This window comes from Misgurnus anguillicaudatus, chromosome 11 (assembly GCF_027580225.2).
Source record: "Misgurnus anguillicaudatus chromosome 11, ASM2758022v2, whole genome shotgun sequence".
Taxonomy (NCBI): Eukaryota; Metazoa; Chordata; class Actinopteri; order Cypriniformes; family Cobitidae; genus Misgurnus; species Misgurnus anguillicaudatus.
In genome coordinates, this window is record NC_073347.2 from 3,836,785 (window position 1) to 3,848,794 (window position 12,010).

Genomic DNA, 12,010 nt, shown 5'->3' on the forward strand with positions numbered 1-12,010 from the left:
CCATTATTCCTTAGGATCTAAACAGGGAAGAATTTAGAAGCCACCAAACACTTCCATGTTTTCCCCATTCAAAGCCTGTTACATGAGTAGTTAAATGAGTAAGTATTGTGGCACAAAATAAAATGTGATTTTTAAGTGAATAAAAAATGAGAACTATATTGTATGGCGGAAGGGCACTTAGTTTGCAGCACTTCGACCTCTGGCGCAGTAACTTCATCACTCCTGTGAAAATGTTACTGTGCGCTGAGGTCGAAATGCTGCAAACTACCTCCATGCATTGAAAATAGATAGTTATAAAACGGCTCGTTCTGGTTCTTAATTCTGATTGGTTGAAACGCGTTCTAAGCCGTGATAAAATACCCCGGTAAACCCACGGTTCAGACCGCATCACAAGTATCACTGCGCCACTGTTGCTGCGTACTGATTTATGAAAATAAACACCAGTCTTGAATCATTTTTTTATTTTCTACCTTTGCACAATTATGGCGATATCCAGATAAATGTCAATAAATAAAACATTTCGTCAATAAAGAGAAAACGTTCTCTGAGGTTTTTTCTGTCTTATTGATATTTCCGCTATTATCCACAAGATGGCAATCTTACCCAACTTAAAAACTGACGCATTCACTCGACACAACAGCGTTGTGGTGGATTTAGCGTGACGTGTGTTTTGATCAGGCTCTGAATCTGATCTCTTACAAAGTTCTTCACAAAAATGGAATTATCTCCGCATTTAGCTGAAAATTTGAGAGGTGATAACTGATAAGACAACAGATGAAGGTAGGATGAAAGTTTTTTGATGTTGTTGGAAAGCGGATGGACTGTTCTTTCATTTGATATCTTATGTTTATTTAAAGAAGAGAATTTTTCTGTAAGGCATTCAACTAAAACTGGGTGGCAACTTAAAAAAAACGCTGACGGGGAAAAAGTTAAGCATGCTTACAAACATATGTGATCATCACTTCAACAGTTGCACGATATAAATGTTAATGTATAAATTAGATGAATGTTGATTTATAAAATAAACACCACAGTCTTTAATCAGATATTTTCATTGTGCCTTTGCTGCGTCTGTTGTTTGTGAACTGCGCTCTGTTGCAGCCACACTTGATTCTGAGGAACTACTTTGTTTGGCGGAAGAGTAATATTTATACTAATATAATTACAACTTATTTGTGTTTTATTTTATAAAATCCCGCTAACGTTATGAATATGAAGTAACCGTTTTATAAACGCAATAAACCCCTCGAAGCTTTGGGCCACCAGTGCACTCTACAACAGCCAAGGGGGCTTAGGCACTCCGCTTCGCGTCGTGCCTAACAACGCCCCTTAGCTGCCATAAAATGCACTGGCAACCCACTGCCTCTTGGGGTCCACTGCTTTATTATGTATTAATTTGTCTAAGTTGAGGTAAGAACATAGTGAAAAATTAAAAAATTGTGGTTTTCCTTTAAGTCACTCTGTCTCAGTCGTGCAAAGTGCAACTGCCTGCCAATGTGCAAGTGTGAATTTGAATTTCCTTTCGCGACAGTTATAATAACACAAATCACATCACACCCAATAATTCAATCGCCTTTGCTTTTTTTCCCACTCCAACATTTCAATTATTGCCCACTAAAAGCTGTACAGATATATTTGCTTACCTGAACTCTGGTGTCTGGTCTGAACTAGTTGATGCATGAAAACAGCACCCTGACGGGTTGACTGGCTCAAAGTATTTTGAGTATTTTAAAAATACAAAAATACTCATCTTAAATGTATTTAAATACAAATTACATTTCATTTTTTTCAAAGGCTTTAAAATATAAAATACTATTTTGTATTTCAAATACGTATTTTAAATACATGCATTTGAAATACTGCCCATCCCTGTAAAACGACAATAAAATGCCATCGAGTCATTTCTTAAGACATTTTCATACAGAAGCACATTTATATTACAGCTCTGTTTCTATAACAGACCGGCTAAAAAAATATTTGGAGCAAAAAACAGCCGGTTGCATCCCTTACAAAAGTTAAAAAACGGTTTTTACTACACTTTAAACAAAAAAAGCATTGTCTGTTACAGAAACCATGGTTTAAGCAATATGGCAATCAATACGCCATGAAACTAACTTTATACTACTAAAAAAAGACATGATTCATTTTCATTAGGGATCATGCTGTTGGTGCTGTTTAGTATTCAAATAACTTGCGATGTTTTTCTACGTTTATGATGGCATAAAAACGCGTGTTGGCATCGGTAACAGTTAATTAATGGAACACGTGTAACGGACAAAAACGAGACAACAGCGTTTTTGTACAAGTATTTGTAGAAAACGTGGCTGATAGTTTACTGTGTGTAGAGCTTAAAGACACTTTGTAGCAAATAAAACATTACACAGAGATATATTTTAAAACGTACCTCTCGTGTCTGTCCGCACTCAGCACAGCAGTGGCACCTGTTGACCATTGAAATTCAAATTGCGTGACGTGAGCCCGATTTTAACCCATCTGTCTGGGTTGTTATAGAAATAACCCAATAAAAGCTAGGAATAACCCAACAGAACAACCCAATATGTTTAACCCACCTATTGGGTAAAACAAATAACCCAACGGTTTTTAGAGGGTAATTTGCGATATTTTTAAATTCATGCAATATTTAACTGGTAACCAGTGTAAAGATGCCAAAATTGGGCTTATGTGGTCATACTTTTTAAAAGGAGTGAACACTCTTGCGGCGGCGGTTCGAACCAGCTGAAACAAGTAACGAGTTACAATAATCTAATCTTGAGGTAATAAAAGCGTGGATAGCAGATAGCATATGGGTATTTTCAAGATATTTCTAAGATGGAAGAATGCTATAAGGCAGACATTGGAGATAGGACAATCCAGGGGCGGAGCCAGACATTGTAGACATTGGGGGCTTAGCCCAAATCTAGGGGTTTCGAAGCTTGGTCCCCTGTTGATATTTTTTCTCCATTTACGGCAGCTTTATAAACTAATTTTTTATCTAAGTGTTCTTTGTATTGTCCAGTGTTGGGTGTAACTAGTTACTAAGTAATTTGTTACTATAATTTAATTACTTGAAAAAGTAATGTAAGGGATTACTCTTATTTTTCTTGTAATCGAATTACAGTTACTTCTGATGTAACTAAATACTGTCTATGAACTGTAGAACAATTATGTATACTATAATAAATAGTGGATTTAACATGGTTTTAGTTTACAATTCTCACTATTAACTGGTTGATTATTAGCATTAATATTACTGAGATGTTGACTGTTTTTTAGTAGGCCTACTTAAATAGCACATATTAATGCCTGATTCTGCAAAACCTTATTCTACACCCTTAACCCTCCCCATTTCTACAAATACTTAAAATAAACAACTACTTTAGTATTAATAAGCAGTAGTTGGAGTATATTGATGCAAAAGTAGTTAATAGTTAATTAATAGAGAGAAATGAACCCTAAAGTGGGACCAGAATAATTGATGTACTTTTATATATTGTTTCTTCAAGCCATTTCAAGCCTATCCTTGTATCATGTACTAAATAGGATTTAGAAAGTAATTAGTAATAATTAAATACTTTTTGGAGTAATTTGTAAAGTAATTTAATTACATGATTGAAGATTAATTACTCATGTAACTAGTAATTAATTACTTTTTTGAGTAACTTACCCAACACTGGTATTGTCATTTTGAAACTGCAACATAACAAATTTTGACAATGATACTTTAACTTCTCTTATCCAAAAATAGGCAAACATGTTTGCTGAAGGCTAATCCAGTAACTATAAAGCTACATAAGAATAACAATTTTTGACTTCATTGACAGAACAATTTCTCACCTGCTTATGGAAGCGTTTCTCTCTCTTTCTGTCTATCTGTGATCTCTCTCCACCCTCCTCTCTTCCTATTTGCACTGACAGTTATCACACATAAGGATATTTTAATGTAAGAGATTGGGGATTCACATTTTATAACTGTCTATCAATGTATTTCTGAGGTAAAATCATTGCGAATTTCAAATGCATATGGACAAAACATAAGCTACCTAACTAACTATATACTTTCTGACCTTCTTACTTCTGACGTCTTTAAAAATATAAATCGTATATCCATCTATAAAAAAGTATATATGCAACAATGAGCAAGTTTTTTCAGAGTTTTAATTCACTGCTATTAAATGTACTTTAAATACTACCAATGACCAATGAGGCAGACTAGACCAGAGCACCACAGTAAGTTAGACGTTAGCCATGCAGATAATATATCAGTTGACGCTATTTAACAGTATTTGCATCACATAACTATAAATATACACTTACAGTAATAACGAAGGCACTGTAATAATAAAGACACTTTGAAAAGGCGTTTACTGTGTGGAGATTCAAAATGTTATTTTGCATTCAACACGCATCTCTTATTCATTTTCAGTTGAGTGGGGGACCGGAGAGTTAAAGCTGATTGCCGCCACCTAGCGTCCTGGATGAATTCATTTTACAGATCTGAAAAGATTCGGGGCTTTTGACAAAACATTCGGGGCTCGAGCCCCAAAAGCCACCCCCCCCGCTCCGCCCCTGGGACAATCGAAGGATAGATTGCTGTCCAACATCACACCTAGATTCTTGACTGTGGAAGACGGCACCAGTGCAGCCATTTATGAGTAACTTGTAATCTGACATATTTTGTTCGGAGCAATTTGGTTCAATATTAATAATCTCTGTCTTATTGGAGTTTAGCAAAAGGAAGTTATTTGCCATCCAGTCACTAATATCGCTAATACAGTCTGTTAGCTTAGAAAACCGGTGGGTTTCGCTAGGATGTGAGGAAATGTAAAGCTGGGTATCATCTGCATAGCAGTGAAAACTTATGTTGTGTTTCCTGATGATGTCTCCTAGAGGTAACATATATAACGAGAACAGAATAGGACCTAAAACTGATCCCTGCGGTATGCTCTATCTAACCGGGGCGTGATACGACTCTTCCTCGTTTAAATAAACAAAGTAATAGCGGTTGGTTTGATACGATTTAAACCATGCTAACGCCTGACCACTGATGCCAACATAGTTTTCTAGTTGATCAAGTAAGATTGAGTGATCTCACCACGAGATTTTGAGATTTCACCACGATCAGATGTTAAAAGGAGGTCATTTGTGACTCTAAGCAATGCAGTCTCTGTGCTATGGTGGGTTCATATGTATTTTTATTCACTAAGAATGTGCATAGCTGGCTTGCCACCACTACTTTTTCTAACAGTTTAGAAAAAATTTGAGATTGTTCTAAAATTATTAAGATCTCCTTGGTCGGGGTGCGTTTTTTTGATTAGTGGACAAATAACTGCCAGTTTAAAAGCTGTTAGAACGTATCCTAGTTCTAGCATAGCCATCATTTGAACTTGTGGTAAAACTATGCAACAAATACATTTACCCTGTTTATGCACAGTATAGAAGGAATATCAACCTAAGTTGCACTGTCTGTATGTATTTTGAAAGTAATCATTGTTGGTCAATTGATATGTATTGTACACTGTCATCCCAGTAAACAATTACGGTCTTTCAACGTTGAAATATGGTTGAAAATAAGTCGGTCCGCCTTGGACTGGTTTACGACGTGATTTCAACTAAGTAGTTTTGGCTGGACTGTTTGACTACGTGTTTTCAACTGACCATGTTTTCAACTCATAATCTACCAGCAAACAATTACGGTCTTTCAAACGTTGAAATATGGTTGAAAATAAGTCGGTCCGCCTTGGACTGGTTTACGACGTGATTTCAACTAAGTAGTTTTGGCTGGACTGTTTGACTACATGTTTTCAACTGACCATGTTTTCAACTCATAATCTACCAGTAAACAATTACGGTCTTTCAACGTTGAAATATGGTTGAAAATAAGTCGCTCCAACTTGGACTAGTTAAGACGTGATTTCAACTAAGTAGTTTTGGCTGGACTGTTTGACTACGTGTTTTCAACTGACCACGTTTTCAACTCATAATCTAAGACAGCTAGATAATCTGTTATACATGCTAAAACAATGGAGAATACAAATTACCAAACCATGTTTATTATTATTGTAGATCATTCTTGTTAATGATTGCGCTTGCGTACTCTATGGACACTGAGAGACACCGTACTAGTGGAAGTGCGCATGAGTCCTGTTGGCGCTGTTTTGTATTCCCCTGCCGGGTTGAAATGTTTAGTTTCTGTTTGTTGCCTGTGGCTGTGTAAGCTGTAAATTGAATATACACTACAGATGTTTATGTAATAAATACGGCTGGTTTGGATTTATCATGGACTCTTCACTCATTTCTACAATTATCTTAAGTATTATCTTAAGTAAATGTAAAGAGTTTTACATATTACGTCAAAGTTATAAAAAATATGAAACTGCGATTGAGGTGCAATGAGGATTCATGATATAATTACCCCACCCCACCAGGTGGCGGTAATGCACCATTAAAGGTAGTTGCCAACCGCCATAAAACTTAAAGAAGAAGAAGCGAAGACACTGCATGAAAAGAGCTGTATACGGACAAATACGGGATGGGAAATCCCTGCTAAACTTTAGGTTTGCCAGATTTTTGAGGCAGAGTGCCTGGAAAGGTAATACACCAAAGTAAACTTGTGAAACATCCAGAAACTTTACGTTTGTGGATGTATATAGGAACTGGTGGAAGTTTCCAGGAATCCTTACAGCTGGTTGTGAGGAGCGGTGGGTGTGAGGTGTGAAGGGCTTTTTATATGTTAATGACCCACAGGTAGAGGTGTCTTCTTTGTTCTCAGAGCTGAGTGTGGTGGGGTGGGGGGTTAACCATGTCTCTTTAAGACAGCACATACAGTATTGTGGTACATAAAAACTGTTTTCTAAATACGTTTATTATTAATATAATTTAATTAGTCTATTTAAGAAACTTAGCATCATTCAAAATAACTAAAATTCAATGGACACAATTACAATTTTAATGTGTGAAAGTTATGTCTCTGACTCAAGAGAAATGCAACAAATGTTATTTCAGAATATTTATTTCCAACACTTTGAAAACATGTCTCCAACTGCCCTAGGTCAGAATATTGTGCACGTTTCCCTCAATGCTGCATACATCGTTTAAAAGAAGCCGTTCAAACGACATCATGTAACACATTTTTGCTAGCTAGAATGTTGATAAATTAGTCAGTGAAATGTAAAGCTGCTTGATTTTGCTGATGTCTCATGATTTGAAGTTCTCTGTTTCTATTGTTATTATAATTCTACCCTAACATTTCATTAAATCTTTTAAAATAGAAACAAAAATATTAATAGACAGGCCCATAATCTAAAAGACAGTCTTTCACATGAATGCAAAACATGTTGGGTGATACTGACTGACAAACTCGGGTAAACATATCTGCAGATACCTGTCAGCTACTGTACTTCTAATCCAGAGGTGCCCAAAGTTGGCCCCACAATAGATCTTTAATTTGGCCCATCATGCCACATGAGATAAGGAAAAAGAACAAAAGTCATTGACGCAGATGTTCATATTTTTAATTAAACATTTTCTAAAATGTATCATTTTTTTGTTGTATTTTTACATTACAAAAATGTAAATTAATATTAAATGCAAGGGATTAAAGTGAATTTTTTTATGTTTCATGCATACTTGAAGGTGTATAAAATGCATCACAAAACTTAATGAACTCGGGTACTACAGGCTAAAAATGAAGAGGTTTTGGCAGTGGCACACAGAGAAAAGAATATTTTAAATTGGTTGGCAAAATGATTTTTTTTACAAAAAGCCTTGGAAAATAAAACTGCATTAGTTATGCATAAACAGAGTAATGTTTGCTTATTTATTTTTAAAATATTAGAAAATTATAAATTAGGGTTTATCAGAGCAACTTTAATTTTATTATAACACAACAACATTTACTTTTGGGCCACGGCCCTCAGTCAGGTTTGGCCCTTGTAAGGAAAATGTTCGGGCACCAATCAATGTGTAGTTTATCTGAGGAGGTAACTGTTTAGCATTTGATAATGCATGCTTGTACAAAGTCAGTCCACATATTATAATGTTTGTCTTCAATCAATCAATTTAAATAAAAGAGATGGGGACTTTATAATATAATAAGGGTCCATATATCACAGTGATAAAAGCCATACATGTATTTTTACTTTAACATGAACTAATGCTGAGTTAAGGCATATACTATCATAAACTAAGAGTCATCATTAAGATGACATGTTTTTCATTGTTAGTTAATGCATTCATTTACAATGAACTAATTTGAGTTCATGTTGTAATTAAGTAAGTTCAGTAAGTTACATGTCTTAACTCAGCATTAGTTTTGTATTTACTTATATTTAAGTAAGAATTCATTTAGGTATATGTTCAATGTTTCCAATGATGAGCAGTTAATCCACTAAACCCAAAGATAATTCCTGAGGCATGTTTAAAGAGTTTTGTATTTCATCAAAGATTTTATATTTAAGAAAATCTGAGCATCATTCAAAATAACTGTTAACATGTTTGTCAACTAAACATGTTTTGTCAACGTTATAAACTTTATAGAAATATTTTTTATTAATGACCAAGTATAAAGAACCATGCATAGCGTGAAAACGCGGATTATATAAAAGTATATAATAAAGTGCGAGCAGAGGATCAATCAAACATGGGCTGGAATGATTGTAGTGCATCCAATGCACCTTGGAAATCGTAGTTTACATCTACAGCAGCATATGCTACAGCAGTGACAACGCCAAAGAAAAGGACTACATTTCCCAGAATGCACCTGCACCCACTCATCTGCCCCCACCCTTCATGTGCGACTGCTTGACCTATGGGCTTGACGGGAAAATTCAAACTCGCGAACCGTTACAGCCTGGACTTCTCGCTCTCTTTCTTTCTTTGTTTGCTCATCAACAGTAAGGTAAGTTTGATTTAATTAGTTTGTCTGCATCGCGCTGATCGGATGCCTATTTGTTCATATTATGTTATTTACTATGATTCGTTTTTGTCTTTATACTAGAACTGTTTGAATTTATAGCACAAACAGTAAAACATTAAGGGTATACATGGTACACAGCGGTAAACATGAGGTTAAAAATACGCGAAGTAACATTCAAACCGGGCTGTTAAAAGAATCAATTCGATGTTTAAGTTTTTAAAACAAAACTTTAAAGAAGCCAAGATGAGAAGTTCTTTGCTTAAAACAAACAAAGCAACAGTAACTTGTGTGTTGGAAATGTTAGCAGCCAGCAAGTGTCTCTCTGCTATTTTAAATGATAAACAGACGATCTTTTGTTGTTTAAAAGCTCATTGCTTTAGTGCTGGTAGATGCGGCTTATTTTTCAAGACGGTTTTAATAGCTTTATATTGATTTGTAACAAAGCCAGCTTCACTTTGAGAGAACCTAGATGCTAATTGTAAAGAAGCTTGGAGTCATAATATATTTTAATGTTATATGTTTGCTGTTCTTCATCTTTTTAAACATGAAGTCTATCCATGTTTGTGTTTACAGAGGTCATGTACACTGTGGTCAACTTGTGGACGCTGAAGAGGTTTCTGGGTAAAGATGATTTAAGTTTATTCATTCAATTTTAAAAACCAAACAGGTTAAATAGTAAACAGATGTGTTATGATGTATGTGATTTTGATTTTTAATTCTGTGTTTGACAGAGAAATAATGAAGTAACAGTGGAAGCTAAAACATCAGACTGATCCAGACACTGAAGAAATTGATGTCACTGCAATCTGGCCAAAATTATGTAAGTTTAATAATGAAATTATTAAATCAAAGAGGTTAAATAGTAAATAGATGTGTTATGATGTATGTGATTTTGATTTTTAATTCTGTGTTTGACAGAGAAATATAATGAAGTAACAGTGGAAGCTAAAACATCAAACTGATCCAGACACTGAAGAAATGGATGTCACTGCAATCTGGCCAAAATGATGTAAGTTTAATAATGAAATTATTAAATCAAAGAGGTTAAATAGTAAATAGATGTGTTATGATGTATGTGATTCTATTTTTATTCTGTGTTTGATAGACAACTATATTGAAGTAGCCTACTGTAATGAAGCTGCAGAACGTCACAGAGACTCTGAGGACATCAACACAGAATATCAAGTATGAAGATGGACATTATGAAGTTCTTTGATCATATATTGTTGTATCTTTGTATAGTTTAATGTAAACTTTCTAAAATGTACAACTTTATCATTTTGATTTGTCATGTGTGTGTGTATCTGTATATGTATATGTGTAATAGTATTATGCCAAATACTTATATGTACTTTTATATTTCCAAAGGGCTCCCAAGAGATGTCTGTCCAGATGAGGGTGCATCAACGTTACCTTTGCTGACAAGTATATGCTTTACAATGTAAAACCTAACAGTTAACTTAACTCAAACCATTTAAGGAAATTGGTTGCCTTGGATCATTGGGTTTTGAAAGAACATACATTTGAGTACTGTGAACTTAAGTCTTGTGCAATTATGCACTTATATTTAGGTAGTGTGAACTTGGGTGTAAGTGCTTAACTGCATGTGACTCAATTTGTTTAAGTTCACAGTACTCAAATCTATGTGTTTTAGAACTTGAATGGTTTAATGCAACCGGTTTTCTTAAATGTGAGAAATTACAGTGTTACAGTGAGAAATGTTTGAATAATTCCAAGACGGAGCTCTGTTATTAATTCTACACTGCAAAAAAATCACTTTCTAACACTTTTTATCTTGTTTTCAGTAGAAAAACTAAAAATTCTTAAATCAAGATGTATTTTCTTGATGAGCAAAATTACCTTAGAAAATATGTCTAGTTTTTAGACAAAAATATACAATTTAAGATAATTTGTGCCTAAACAAGAAAAAATATCTAACAATGGGGTGAGAAAATTGTGTTTTAATTAAGTTTTTAAGAAAAAAGAAAACTTAAGATTTTTTTCTCACACTATTGGCAGATATTTTTGCTTGTTTTAAGCACAAATTCACTTAATACACAGACACACACACATTATTTATTTGGTCTAAAACTAGACTTATTTTCTTGGGTCATTTTGTTCCTCAAGAAAAAGCATTTTAATTTAAATAATATTTCTACAGAAAACAAGACAAAAATACTATGTAAGAAAGTCATTTTTTGCAGTGTAGGACTGATTTCTTTAGATTATTTAGATATTTACTACATTACAGTGGCAGCTGGTGACTTCTTTTTTTTGTGAGCACTCAATGCGCCGTCATTTGTGTGGTTCCCAATTTCAAAATATGTGTTCTGTGTGTCGAGTGCGTGTATGTGCATCACGTGTTTTGACTAAACACGTGATGCACGTGGTTTACATGAAGCAACAAACACATATTTTAAAAACACAAGCAACACGCATGACACTCTGAACACTTATTTTGAATTTGCAACCCTCGGATGAGCAGTCACGAGCCGCCACTGCTACATTACATTGTACTGCTTTGAATGTAGTTTTCATTGTGGCTTTTATTTTGTTTTATTTTACTCTAATATTGCTTTCTCTGTCTGTATATTTATGAGTTTAAATTGTATTGTTTATGTATGCAACTTTTAATATTTGTGTATTATATATTTTTTTTATTAAATAAACATTTCAAACTCAAGTTTTTTTTTTTTAAGGGTTTTGGGGATGTATAGTAGTATATAGTGGGGGGGTGTAGTCTATCTGCATAGCAGGCAAATAACCAATCAAGTCACTAAGCTATGAGGGCTTGGGTTGGGCTTAAAACAAAGTGTAACCAATCAAATTATCTCAACTGGAAAGTTTCAAAGTTGTGTCCCAATAGTTGTCAGAGTTTTGGGAGGGGGTTTTAAAAGCAACCAATCAGTGTTGAGATTAAACACCAATGGGGACACTAGAATTGTGCAAAGGTGTGAAATTCCAGTACCTCTGTAGGTGTGAAAGTGGCCCCTGCCAAAATCTTCAATGGGATTACTTGCCATGGCAACAAATGGCTGCATATTCCACGGTAATATCCCCTCAGCAAGATACATCCGAATTGGTATCATTACGGGA

General features: G+C 34.7%; 2 long non-coding RNA genes across 2 annotated transcripts; one reads left to right on the forward strand and one right to left on the reverse strand.

The window, feature by feature from the left end:
- Positions 1 to 3,430: 3,430 nt before the first annotated feature.
- Positions 3,431 to 4,565, reverse strand: LOC129454236 (uncharacterized). The gene is made up of 3 exons (XR_012372278.1): positions 4,191 to 4,565; positions 4,065 to 4,108; positions 3,431 to 3,908 (listed from the first exon to the last, which is right to left on the reverse strand). It is a non-coding gene; the product is annotated as an uncharacterized lncRNA (long non-coding RNA).
- Positions 4,566 to 8,812: 4,247 nt separating this feature from the next.
- LOC129428040 (uncharacterized) lies at positions 8,813 to 11,541 on the forward strand. The gene is made up of 6 exons (XR_012371983.1): positions 8,813 to 8,896; positions 9,488 to 9,535; positions 9,646 to 9,734; positions 9,833 to 9,923; positions 10,020 to 10,099; positions 10,283 to 11,541. It is a non-coding gene; the product is annotated as an uncharacterized lncRNA (long non-coding RNA).
- The last annotated feature ends 469 nt before the right edge of the window (positions 11,542 to 12,010 follow it).